Source organism: Lynx rufus, unplaced genomic scaffold (genome assembly GCF_022079265.1).
Source record: "Lynx rufus isolate CCGP_SWC_20201006 ecotype Redwood Valley unplaced genomic scaffold, mLynRuf1.p SCAF_2, whole genome shotgun sequence".
Taxonomy (NCBI): Eukaryota; Metazoa; Chordata; class Mammalia; order Carnivora; family Felidae; genus Lynx; species Lynx rufus.
The window spans coordinates 144,078,807-144,093,034 of NW_025814834.1; the positions used below are offsets into that span (position 1 = coordinate 144,078,807).

Below are 14,228 nucleotides of genomic sequence, written 5' to 3' on the forward strand. Positions count from 1 at the left end.
AGAAACAAAAGCCAATTTCTCAGGAGGAATGTAACTTTAGTTCATATCTCAAAAGAATTCCTACTGGTTGGTTCCAATGAAAATGGACAGCTTATATGTTTTTAAAAATCACAAAATATACAATGGAAACAAGACACCATGAATGAGAACCATCAAAGCAAATTTCAGCAAATATAGACCCACAAATATCTCAGATGTTGGAATTGACACAAAATAGATTTCCTAAATCTATGTTTAATATATTTAAAGAAATTAAATGAATATTTGAAATTATGAGCAGAGAAAAATGACAATAAAGAATGACCAAGCATATTTGAAAGCAAATAGAGCTTCCAGAAATAAAAAGGGAATAAAGGACAAATGAGAGAAATAGAAAACAAATAGCAAGATGTTAGACTCAAACCTAACCATATCAGTAATTCCATTATATGTAAAGATGAATGATTTAAACTAGTATTGTTCAATACTGAAGCTCCTAGCCACATGTGGCTATTGGGCACTTGAAATTTGGCTAGTGTGCCTGAAGAATTGATTTTTTAATTTTAATTAATTTTAGTTAATTTAAATAGGGATATGTGGCTAGTGGCTACTGTATTGGGCAGCACAGTTCCAAAGATCCCAATTAAAAAAAAATCCCAGCAGCTCTTCCTGCCCATGGGTCCTGTCCCCATGCTTTAATAAAATCACCTTTTTGCACATCTTCAAGAATTCCTTCTTGGTCATTGGCTCCGGAATCCACAAGCCCCACCAACACCCCAGAACTTCATCATATGGAGCTGCCCTGCCAGCACTGACCAGCTTTTCTCTAAACTCCGTTTTACATTAGAAAGGAACTTTCCTGTATAGATAGTCTACTTTCTTAAAAAAAAAAAAAAATCCCAATTAAAAGTCAGACATTATCTGAGTGGATAGAAAAAACAAGATCTAATTATATGCTGTGCACACACACACACACACACACACACATACACACACAATCTATTTTAAATATAGAACCAAACAGGTTAAAAGTAAAAGAATGAAAGGAGATATACCATGATAACACTAATTAAAAGAAAGCTGGAGTGCCTATTTTAATATCAGACAACACAGATTTCAAAGCAAAAATATTATCAGAGATAAAGAGTGATGTTTCTTACAGATAAAGGAGACAGTTTCTCAAGAAAATGCCACAATCATAAATATTATGCAACTAAAAATAATGCTTCAAAATACATGAAGCAAAACTGCAAGGGAAAAAAATAGGTAAATCCACAATTACAGTCAGAGTCAACCCTACTCTCTCAATAATTGGTAGACTAGACATAAGCAACACTATCAAAAAACTTGTTCCAATTGACAAATATAGAACATTACATCCAACAACAGAAGAATAAGCATTTTTTTGAAGTACACACAACATATATATTTTTTAAGTAAAAAAAATATTTGCCATATGAGACATAGAAGTAGTACTAATATATTTAAAGTGATTCAAATTATACAAAGTTTATTTCCGATCATAATGAAATTAAATAACTCAATAACAGAGGGACACTTGGGTGGCTCAGTTGGTTAAGTGTTCAACTCTTGATTTCGGCTCAGGTCATGATCTTATAGTCGTGAGACTGAGCCCCACATCAGGCTCATGCTGAGCATGGAGTCTGTTCAAGATTTTCTCTCTGTCTCTCTCTCCTTCTGCCTCTCTCTTTCCCCATCAAAAAATAATAATAATAATAATAACAGAAAGATATCTCGAAATATCCAAATATTTAGAAACTAATATCATACAAGTCAGAGAAATTAAAAGGGGAGTTAGAAAGTATTTTGAACTGATAATGAAAATACAACATATTAAAATATCTGGAATTCAATAAAGCAGTGCTTAGTAGGAAATCTATAGCACTGAATACCTATATTAGAAAAGAAGAAAAATTTTAAGTCAATAACAGCAGTTTCCACCTTAAACAACTAGAAAAGATACAAATTATACCTAAAGTAAGCAGAATAAAGGTCATAATGAAGACAAGAGCAGAAACTAATGAAATGGAAAACAGAAAAAATAAACTTCTAGCCACACTAAGCAGGAATAAAAGAAGACACAAGTTGCCAAATCAAGAATGAGAGAGGTGGTATCATTACAGATTCTATAGATATGAATAAATTATGAATAATTCATGCCAATAAATTAAAAAACTTAGAAGTGGACAAATTCCTTGAAAGACACAAACTACCAAAGCTCACTCAAGAAATAGGTGATTTGAATTAGCTCTATTTCTACTTAGGAAATTGAACTTAAGTCTTTCCAAAAGAAAACACTACTTGTGACTGGTGTCACTGATAAATTTTACCCAACATTTATGGAAGAAATAATACAAATTTTATAAAAACTCTTCCAGACAAGTGACTACTTCTCATAACATTCTATGAAGCTTGCGTTATTTTGATACTCAAACCAAAGAAAACATTATAAGGAAACCACTGACCAATATTCCTCATGAACATAGATGTAAGAATTCTAACAGTTTTAGCCAATCAAATCCAACAATACATAAAAAGGATAATATATCATAACCAGGAGAGTTTTATTCCAAGAATACAAGCTTGGTTTAACATTTTATTTTTTTAATGTTTATTTATTTATTTTGAGAGAGAGACAGAGGGATAGAGAGAAAGAATCCTAAGCAGACTATGAACTGTCAGCATAGAGTCTGATGCAGGGCTTGAACTCAGGAGCCATGAGATCACAACTTGAGCAGAAATCAAGAGTCAGACGCATAACCCACGGAGCTACCCAGGCACCTTGATATGGTGAATTACATTAGTTAACTTTAAAATGTTAAACCATTTCGTGAGTTCAAGGCCCACATCAGCTCCATGCTAGCAGTGGGGAGCCTGTTTAAGATTCCCTCTCTCTCTCTCTCTCTCTGCCCCTGCCCTGCTTGCTCTCGCTCTCTAAAATAAATAAATAAACTTAAAATTTTTTTTCACCATATTGATGGGCTAAAAAATAGAAAAACTGTTTATTTCAATAGGTGCAGAAAAAGCATTTGACAAAATTCAACATCTATTTCTGCTAAAAAGTTTTAGCAAACTGGTTATAGAAGAGAACTTCCTCAACCTAATAAAGGACATCTATAAAAAATCTACAGCTAACATACTTAATAATGAAAAACCGAATTCTTTCCCCCTGAGATCAAGTACAAAGCAAACATGCTTGGTCTTACCACTTCTATTCAACATTGTAGTGGAATTTCTAGCCAGTATGCAAGTCAAGAAAAACAAATTAAAGGTAAATGGATTAGTAAAGAGGAAAAAAAAACTGTATTTGTTGACATCATGATTATCTTTGTAGATAATCCCATGGACCCTACAAAAAGAACTTACTAGAACTTACATGTGAGTTGAGCACATTTTCAGGATACATGATCATAGTACAAAACTCAGTTGTATTTCTATATACAGTTGACCCTTGATAATATGGGGGGGGGGCACTGACCCCCATGCAGTCAAAAATCTGCATGTAACTTTTGACTATCCCACAACTTAACTACTAATAGCCTATTGTTGACTAGAAGCCTTACCAATAACATAAACAGTTGATAAACATATATTTTATATGTTATATGTATTATGTACTGGATCCTTACAATAAAGTAAGCCAGAGAAAGGAAATTGTTAGGGGAGAAAAAAATACAGTACTGTACTGTACTGTACTGTAAAAAAATCCATGTATAAGTGGACCTACATGGTTCAAATCTGTGATTGTTTAAGGATCAACTATACAAGCAATAAAGAGTTAGAAATTAAAATTACAAGAACAATACCACTTACAACAGCATAAAAATAAGAAATAGGAATAAATTTGAAAAAAAATATAATAACTATACCATGATGACTACAGGACATTGGTGAAAGAGATTAAAGAAGACCTAAAAAGATGGAGAGATAAATATATCATGTTCATGGATCAGAATACTAGAGATTATTAAAATACCAATCCTCCCCAAATTGATTTAAAGTTTTAATACTATCCCAGTCAAAATCCCAACAGACTTTTTTTTTGATAAATTGACCAAAGGATTCTGAAATCTATATAGAAATGAAAAGGACCTAGAATAACTAAAACAACTTTGAAAATAAGACAAACAAAAATAAAAATAAAGCTTCAGTACTTATACTATTGGATTTGAAAACTTAGTAAAAAACAACAATTAGAAAAAAAAACTGCAACAATTAGGACACTCTGGTATTGGTGTAAAGTTAGGCAAATTAATCAACATAATATAACAGAGTCAAGAAAGAGACTCAGGCATATAAGGTTAATTGATTTTCAACAAAGGTACCAGAGTAATTCAATGGGGGAGAGGTAGAGGAGAGGAGAATAATTTTTTCAACAAAAGGTATTGGAAAAATTGAGTAGCCATATGGAAAAATATCAACTTTGATTCTGCATCCCATCATATAAAAATAATATATCATTGACTAAAACATAGATTTAAAACTATGAAATTTCTACATAAAATTATATAAGATAGGGGTACCTGGGTGGCTCAGTCGGTTGAGCATCCAACTCTTGATTTTGGCTCAGGTCATGATACCAGGGTCAAGCCCGTGTTGGGCTCTGCATTAAGCATGGAGCCTGCTTAAGATTCTCTCTCTCTCTCTCTCTCTCTCTCTCTCCCCCACTCTCTGCTCGCACACACTCTAAAATTATATGTATATACATATATATAATATATATACATATATATAATATATATATTATATATATATGACAATCCTATTTGAATTTGTCAAATATTTTAAAAAATATGACATAAAAATCATGACTCTAATAGAAAACATCAATAAATTAGATTTCATCAAAATTAAAAGCTTTAGCTCTTCAAGGAACACAATTTAAAAAATGCAAAGGCAAGCTATAGACTGTCAAAAAGATATTTGCAAGATATACATATATCTGACAAAATTCTTGTATCTAGAATATGTAGAGAATTATTATAATTCAGTAAGAAAGGGACAACCCAATTTAAAAATAGGCAAAACATTTAAACAGACATTTCACTAAAGAAGATATACAGATAGCAAATAAGCACAGGAAAAGATGTTCAATGTCATTAGTCATTAGAGAAATGCTAATTAAAACCATAACGTGATATAACTACATATCTAATAGAAAGAAACCTCATAATACCACACTGGCCGGGATGTAGACAACTGGAACTCTCATTCACCGCTGATGAAAATGTAAAATGACGCAACTGCTTCAGAAAACTCTTTGGCAGTGTCTTAAAAAAAAAAAAAGACTAAACATATGCCTACCATATAATTCAGCTATTCCATTACTAAATATTTACCTAAGAAAAATGAAAGCACATGTCCCTAACAAGACGTACATGATTGTTTGTGGCAACTTTATTTGCAATGGCTAAGAACTGGACATGTCCAATGGTAAGTGACAAGATAAAAACTATGGCATATCTATACAATGGAGTACTATTCAGCAATAAAAATAAATGAACTATATATAGATTTAACAATGTTCATGGATAAACTTCATAATAATTTTGAGTGAAGGAAATCAGACCAAAAAAAAAAACAAAACAAAACAAAAAGGAGCCATACTATATAATTCCATATGTATAAAATTCCAAAAAATTCAAATTAATCTATAATGATAGAAAGTGAACTAATGGTTGATTGATAAAGGGTAGTGGTAGGGAAGGACTGGAGAAAACAGTACAAAAAGACATTAGGAGAGATGCCTGGCTGGTTCAGTCGGTGGAGTGTGTGACACTTGATCTCAGAGTTACAAGTTTGAGTCCCACATTGGGTGTAGAGATTACACATTGGGTGTAAAGAAAATCTTTAAAAAATTGAATTTACTTTTTAAAAAAAATTTTAAAAATTTATTTATTTGAGAGAGACAGAGATAGCACAAGTGGGAAAAGGGCAGAGAGAAAGGGACAGAGAATCTCAAGCAGCCTCAGTACTGCCAGCGCAGAGCTCGATGTGGGGCTCAAACTCATGAAACAATGAGATCATGACCTGAGCTGAAACCGAGAGTCGGACTCTTAACCGACTGAGCCATCCAGGCACCCCGAAAATCTTTAAAAAAATTTAAAAAGACATGAGTAAACTTTGAGGGGTAAAGGATTTGTTCATTATATTAGTTGTGGTGACAGTTTTATGAGTTTATGCACATGTCAGAATTTATCAAAGTGTACACTTTGAATATGTGCTGTTTATTGTATGTTGATTATGGCTCAGTAACGTTGTACAAAAATACCTCAGCAGAATACAAATGAATCTATGAAAGACAGAGAGACAGAGAGAAAGAGAAAGAGAGAGATCTTAAAGCAAAGAGAAAAGAAAACCATCTATAAAAAAGGGCAATTAGACTGACAGTTCACTTTATAAGAGCAACTAAGGAAGAGAATACAGTGTAAGAATTTCTTCAATATGTTAAGAGAAAATAGCTGTCGACCTTGGAATTCCACATTCAATGAAGCTATATTTCAAGAAAATAATTACATAAAGAATATTGTTTCCAGGCAAACAAAACCAATAAAACTTCTCCTCCCCTTCAATAACTGGAGAACATGCATCACCCAAAAACAATCACTAAATGAAATCATAAAAGATGTACTTTCACAGAATAAAAAAAATGAAAAGCCTGAGATGTAAGAAAAAAACATTGAACAAAAACATTTTGGTAAATATGAGGGCATATCTCAGCAAACATTGACTATGGAAAAACATGTCACAACATACTCTTAATTTTGTGGGGAGGGGATAGACCAGAATTAAAATACTAGGCTTATACGTGAATTAAAATCATCCTTCATTATTTAGGAGTAAGGTAAAGATATTAACTTCAGACTTTTTGTTAAATCAGCATGCTAAGCCAGCTAGTTTATAAATAATAAACACAAGCACACACACTTTCCAACCAATTACAGAAATCAAATTAGAGAAAGAAAAATCAAGAGAAGGCAAAGCAAGAAAGAGGGGAAAAAGTAACAGTCATAGGATCTAGAAGATTTAGAACAGCATCTGGCATGTTATCCTTATTCGTTTATTGTATGATAATTTATTATTACTATAACTTATTTCTACTTTACGTGTCATTTTTGCACAGGGACCGTGCTTAATCTTCTCTGTATTGTTCTAATTTCTAGTATATGTGCTACCAAAGCAAGCACAACTGTTGCTTCTATTCTGATAAATCTCTCTGGAGCATTCAAGACAAGGACTCTTTAACAGACAAGTTCTGCTAATGCTGATGGTTCCCTGATGACAACAAGCTGTTAATGCTAATTAAAAGACAGGCAGTAATCTGGAGGAATTAAGAAGCTCTGTTACTCACAAGGCCTTGGGCCAGTCACTTTACACTCTGGCCTTAGTTTCCTCATCTGTAGACTGAGGAGTCGGAGGGTGCTGGAGGAGAGGTTCAAATTGGATGTTTTTTTATTTTTAAATCCTCATTGACCAAAAGAAAGAGGAAATCTCCTGACTCCGGCCAAAAACCAAACACGTTCAGAAACGGTTTATTTGAGTGAGTGGCCATCTCGCCACAGGCACTCACAGTAAGTTTGGTCCCCTACCAGATAGGAAGTGGTGGCTCTTCTTGCTCATATCAGAGCCTGACAAGCTTGGAGGCCACTGAAGATGGTCAGAGCAAAGCCTCCACTCAGAGGAGATGTGTTAAAGACACCCTTCCCAGCCAGAGTGGAAAGAATTACAGAGGCTCTCAGAAAAGGTGGCAGGCTCAGAGTTCTGCACCAACACACTGGAGTTGGGCTGCAGACAGTATGTAGCTATCAAACAAAGCCACTCTCCCTTCCCCCAGTTACACAAGGACTTTTCAAATACACCCCTCTCAGCTGAAAATCTTGAATATTAAACTTCTTGAATCTCCCTACCTGTCATCATTCTAATTCACAAATGTGAACGCCCATGCTTCATGCATTTTACATACATGTGATACACTAATGCCCTCCAGATCTATGTATTGCAGAGGGAACTCAGGTATGGAAGGTAACCGGCTCAACTTCCAAAGATAAACCTGGTAGGTGTGATAGCTGCTGAGAGAGGAGGGCTCTCTGCCTCTTGAGAAATCCCTTTGAATTTGGGTGTGGTGTGAGTCCTTCGGTTCCCAAGTATAGTTTTATCTAATCTGCCTTGAAACTGCTCCGCTGATGAACTGTTTTATCAATAAAAAACTGCTGAACTAAAGCTTCTCCTCTGCAGCTCTTAAAAATGGGGTCTGCCCTGTCAGAAAGCAATGTCATAAGCAAAAGGATATGTATACAAGGACGTACACGAGAGCATTGTTTAAAACTGTGGAATATCAGTAAAAATCCATCAGCAAAGTCGTGGGTACATCCATAATATCATAATGCTAGGGATTTGACTTGTTGCAAAGAAAGTCACTGAGTGACATATAAACTATGATCCCATTCTGGAAAAATCAATAGTAACAAAAATAATGTTAGCAAATGCAGGGAAAAAATGGAGGCACATGTGCCAAAATGTTAACAATGATTATTTAGGGATGGGGGGAAGTGGGATGGAATCTGGGGAGATTTCACTATATGTGTTATATCTGCAACTTTAAATTTTGTATAATGTTGTATTCCTTTTGGGTCAGAAGGAAAGGAAGAAGGAAGGGAGGAAGGGAGGGAGGAGGTAGGAAGGAAGGAAGGAAAGAAGGGAGGGAGGGAGGAAAGAAGGAAGGAAGGGAGGGAGGAAGGAAGGGGAAAAGGCAGTGCTAGAAACATTTTTCCATTCCCTGCCCCCCTGTTCTTGACGTTGTACTCTCTCATTAGCCAAAGTAAGGTTTTGATACCCAGTTGCATTCATGGTCAAATGCTTTTTATTCAAGACAGAGACCTTTTCTTTCCACAGCTGCAGATTTTTTCCTACAGCCTGCAATAGCAGCTTATTGCCTCCAATCATTTGTAATGGTTGTGTTCTCAACAGGACATGTTGTACATGTAGGCATTTATATATTAAAATACTTGAGGGCTGCCTGGGTGGCTCAGTCGGTTGAGCGACCGACTTTGGCTCAGGTCATGATCTCACGGTTTGTGAGTTCAAGCCCCGCATTGGGCTCTGTGCTGATAGCTCAGAGCCTGGAGCCTGCTTCTGATTCTCTCTCCCTCTTTCTCTGCCCCTCCCCCACTCATGCTCTGTCTCTCTCTGTCTCAGAAATAAATAAACATTAAAAAAAATTTTGGGGGGGGCGCCAGGGTGGCTCAGTCGGTTAAGTGGCCGACTTCGGCTCAGGTCATGATCTCGCGGTCCATGAGTTCGAGCCCCACGTCGGGCTCTGTGCTGCCAGCTCAGAGCCTGGAGCCTGTGTCAGATTCTGTGTCTCCCTCTGTCTGACCCTCCCCATTCATGCTCTGTCTCTCTCTGTCTCAAAAATAAATAAACGTTAAAAAAAATTAAAAAAATAAAAATAAAAATAATTTTTTTTTTAAATACTTGAGGTAGCTCACTGTGATATTTGAGCACTAAATCTGAAATTTATTTATACATTATTTTTGGTTAAATTGATAAATAAATCAGGTTACTTTTCTATTTTAGAGTTTAAATTTTTAAAAAGTACTCAATATGTTAAGATGTTTATTGCAACAGAAAGAATTGAGAATTTCAGTGTTGAGATTAAAATCTCTTATAGACTACCTGTTCAAGTTTAAGGTTTCTATGGTTCTTTAAATTTTAAACATGTCTACCTGCATACAACTAGAAAAGTTGACCCCAAATATTGCCTCAGTTTTCTGGATGTTACTAAGTAGTGTATGTCCTTTTACTTTATGTCTTTAGACCCAGCCTAACAAAACGTGACATATTTTCATAGGTTTTTTTGTCTTGCAATTTATTTCATTCATTCTACTCTATAAACATCTATAATTATCAGTGGATTAAAAACAATAGCTCACATTTAATAGGTATTTTCTACTTTCTAGTAGTTAATATCAACTAACATTTCGTTCCCATTTATTACCAGCTGCTCTTTAACTAAATGTCTTCTTTTAGCCTGGCACTGGGGAGGATACAAAGGTGACCTGGACCCTGAAAATATATGAACAATCCAAACATGGTTCTGTGCTCAAAACGAGATACTAGGTTAAAAGATACTAGGCTCAAAAGCTACTAGGTTATGTAATTCCTAGACTGAATCAAGGAAGCTTCCTGAGGTTGTTGGCATTATATGTGAGTCTTTAATAGGATTTGGTCATCTGGAAATAAAGGAGAAGGGACAGTCCAGATGAAGGCAGAAAGGCAGAAATAGGAATGTGCAGGGCTTGTGCTGGTTCCTGGGTCTATTGGGGCTAAAGCACATGGTGCATGAAGGAAAGACACAGGAAAGAAAGCTTAAGGGGCAGATGCAAAGAATGTTCCAATTATAAGGACCAGTGAATCATTTATCCCAACACCTTAATTTTATGGATGAAGGCACTAAGGCAGACAGAGAAGGGAAGTACCCTCAGTTATTCAGTAGTGGGGATGGAATTAGATTTCAAGCTCTCTTGGATCCCACAACTGAGCTTCCAGTTAGGCTGGGACAGATCAAGGAGTGCCCAGAATGCCAGGCTAGAGCCAGGTGGTCACCTCAATGCAGAAGGAGCCACTGAAACCCCCATGGGTGAGTGCGGGTCATTTGTAGGGTTAGGGTGAGAGATAGGGTTAGGTGTAGGTTAGGTGTAGCAAAGGTGAGGCAGAAACTAAGATAATTTGAAGGCTTCTAGGCTAAGTGACTGGGAAGTCAGGAATTATATTTTAATAAATGGTTTCTGTTAACACACAGAATCCAATCTAGAAAAAAAAATTAGTTCAATTAAAAACAATCAGTTGTTCTCAAAGTAACTATTTGATTAATGTAACTTCTTTAAAATGTCATATCTTTAGACACAGATTCTAGATTAAGATTAGGTTAAGGAAGGTTGGAGAAAGTGGGCACAGTCTGTAATGGGTATCAGGTCCTCAGTTTGCCTCCTCTGACTCTTTGTTTCTGCCCTTGGGGGAGACAAAGATTCTATTACTTGAGTCCACACCCCCATATACTTTGTATTCTCTTTACATTTGAAGAAGAGATAAAATATTGACTTCTTTTTTAAAAAGTATTTTACTGGTAGTTTATTTTTGTTACATTTATTTTTAGTTCTACTTTTCTCACAAGCAGCATTTCCCAGAGGTTACTGTTGGCCACAGACAGGTAAAACCTCCCCAATCAGCAGCATGAATCTCATTCCCCTCCCCTGTAGAATTACAGGCCAGAGATGCATCTCACAATAACTGGTGCACTCAAGGGAAGGCAAAGAGTGGAGGTGTCAGATTGTCTGGGTTCCAATCCCAGCTCTGTCAACTGATGAGTCCTGAGGTCTTGGATAACTCATGCAACATTTCTGATTGAAGCTGATTCTCACCTGGAAAATGGAGCTAGCTAATGGTAACTCATCCCAGGTTTCTTCTGGTTCTGAGAATTGCTAGACAAGGGCCAATAAAGCTGACTGCAGTGCCAGGTGCATAGTAAGCATCTTGTTCAACCCTAAGCTATATGAATTGTCTCGCCCACACCTCAGGACAGATAAGCTGCTTAGAAAGCAGTAGCATTTCTAAAAGGAGTTGCCGTTCCCAAGTAACTAGTGCCCTTATTTTAGACGTGCTTTAGAACTAAAGATGTTAACACAACCACTTCACAGCTTACTTCTCCTAGGTAAATTGTTTTGAGAGCATTACCAAGAGCCTTAAGATGTATATTTCCACATCTCTGATTTATGTAAAACTATCTGCCCAAAGCAAAACAGACCCTCTCTCTCTCCCCCAGTCTGGCCTGCTTCCCAGCTGTTCACATTCCCTACGGGATTGTTAGAAGCTCCACACGCTCTGCAGAAGGAAAGTAAACAGCTCAGCCAGGCAGGCACCCCACCCACCATTTTATTTTCTTAAATCACTCCTTTGGCTAATATTTCAGGGACAGACACGCGACGCATCTGGCTCCAACCAAATATTTTCAGTCAGTCGGATTCCAAGGTAAATATTTGCCACTTCGATTGCAGTTAACAGAGGTAGCGTGAAACAGGCAACCATTTATCAACCTTCAATCAGGGCCGGCTGGTCTCTTGGGTGATCTACTTCCTCCCCGTGAGTCCCTGCGCGGGTCCCCGCCCCCACGCTTCCGGTCTTGCGTACTTGGTGTCTGAGACTTTCTGAGGCCTGTCTAGGAAATTCTCCTCCAAGCGAAGCCTGGTGAAGGGTTTTTACAGGATTGGTGGGCTGCTGGCTTCGCAGAGATCCTTTCATTTTTAGCCGGTGCTGTTTTTCCTTACTCCTCATGACTTGTCTTGTTGAAAGGATGTTGGTTGTGGATGAGAAACACCTGGGAAGGGTTACGGAAGTCTCTCAGACTTGTGATTTGAGGTGGAGGGCCAGGGAGATGTACCCCTGAAGCATTTACCTATTGCTTAAATTGCTTCCTTGAGAGGCTCTTAATATTGGCCCAAGGCTTTTGAGCTACAGTGAATAAACATTGCTCAGGGCTTTGTGTCTTATCCTGTCTTTTGCACTTGTGTGAGAATGAACATATTAGCTTTTTCTTATAGATGTTTCTTATAGATGTTTCTTATAGATTTTATGTAGGGAGAATAATAAAGAGAGATGAAAACACAGGAAAGTGGCAGGTGGAGTGGTTTTGTATAAGAAGGAAACTTCCTGCCTCATTCTGTGTCAGGGTTCTTAGCCTTTTTGGAGTCCTTTTGAAACTATGAAGACTAAGGACCTTTTGTTTTCCCAGGAAAAGACCTGTGAACACAGTACTTGGCCTATAACCTGAGGAGATTCATGGATCCCTAGAATCTATCTGCATACTCCCATGGAGGGGGGTGGGGCATGGAACCAAGGTTAGGAAACCTTGGATTTTAGGTAGAGCATGCCCTGGGTGCCAGACATTCCTTGTGTTGCCTAGGCTGTACTAGGGTGAAAAAAGTGCGGCACTTGCCTTAGGCATGAAATTTAAGGGGGCATCAAAAAGTTCAGAAATCAGGATACATAATGTTTTAATGCAATATTTTTTTTTTAATTTTTTTTCAATGTTTTTATTTATTTTTGGGACAGAGAGAGACAGAGCATGAACGGGGGAGGTGCAGAGAGAGAGGGAGACACAGAATCGGAAACAGGCTCCAGGCTCCGAGCCATCAGCCCCGAGCCTGACGCGGGGCTCGAACTCACGGACCGCGAGATTGTGACCTGGCTGAAGTCGGACACTCAACCGACTGCGCCACCCAGGCGCCCCATTTAATGCAATATTTTAAATGAATCTGCAAACTATGGCTGTGGCTTGTCAACCTTTTTTTGTAAGCAAAATTTTATTGGAGTCAGGGTCGGGATTAGGACAAGATAGGTGAGGCACTGTTGTACAAATGCACGTTCAGATTCTGTCTTTATTTTAAAGTTTTTATATTTTGTATTTTGTTCATTGACTTTTAATTTTTAAATAGTGCATTAAAATATTGTTTTGAGTATTGAGGTTTTTGACCCCTCCCCTTTAATTCTGCACCTGAAACCAGTGTCTCCTTTGATTACTGTAGCCACCAGCCCTGCTTGTGTCCAGGATGCTGTTCAACTAAAAACCAAATATAAGTGATCACTTGCTGTGTGCTAGGCCCTGGGCTCCCACATTTCCAGACAGCAAGGGTAGTAGGAAAAACTGATCTATCAAGATGGTTGATGTCTATTCCTGGCTCTGCCATGTCCTTCTGCATGACCTATGCCAAGTAACCTAACTTTTCTGAGCCTCTTCTTAACTGCAGAATGAGAAGGTGAGAATGGGTGGTTTCTGGTTCTGGCAGTCTGTGGTTCTATGACTTTGAAAGAGACAACTAAGCCAAATTGTTCCCTAGAGAACAGAGTCCTCAGTGGGCAACCAATTCCACATCAGCCCTCTAAGGTTCTCTCTTGTTTTTTATTTATTTTTATTTTTTTTATTTTTAAATGTTTATTTATTTTTGAGAGAGAGAGAGAGAGAGAGAGAGAGAGACAGAGCATGAGTGGGGAAGGGGTAGAGAGAGAGGAAGACACAGAATCCAAAGCAGGCCCCAGGCTCTGAGCTTTCAGCACAGAGCCTGACACAGGGCCCAAACTCACTATCTGTGAGATCATGACCAGAGCCAAAGTCAGACACTCAACTGACTGAGCCACCCAGGCACCCCATAGGATTCTCTTGATTTGCCTTCTTG

General features: G+C 37.4%; 1 non-coding gene across 1 annotated transcript; it reads right to left on the reverse strand.

Moving 5' to 3' along the window:
* Window positions 1–7,078: 7,078 nt before the first annotated feature.
* LOC124516764 (U6 spliceosomal RNA) lies at window positions 7,079–7,187 on the reverse strand. Its single transcript, XR_006963164.1, has one exon. It is a non-coding gene; the product is annotated as a U6 spliceosomal RNA (small nuclear RNA).
* Between the last annotated feature and the right edge of the window lie 7,041 nt (window positions 7,188–14,228).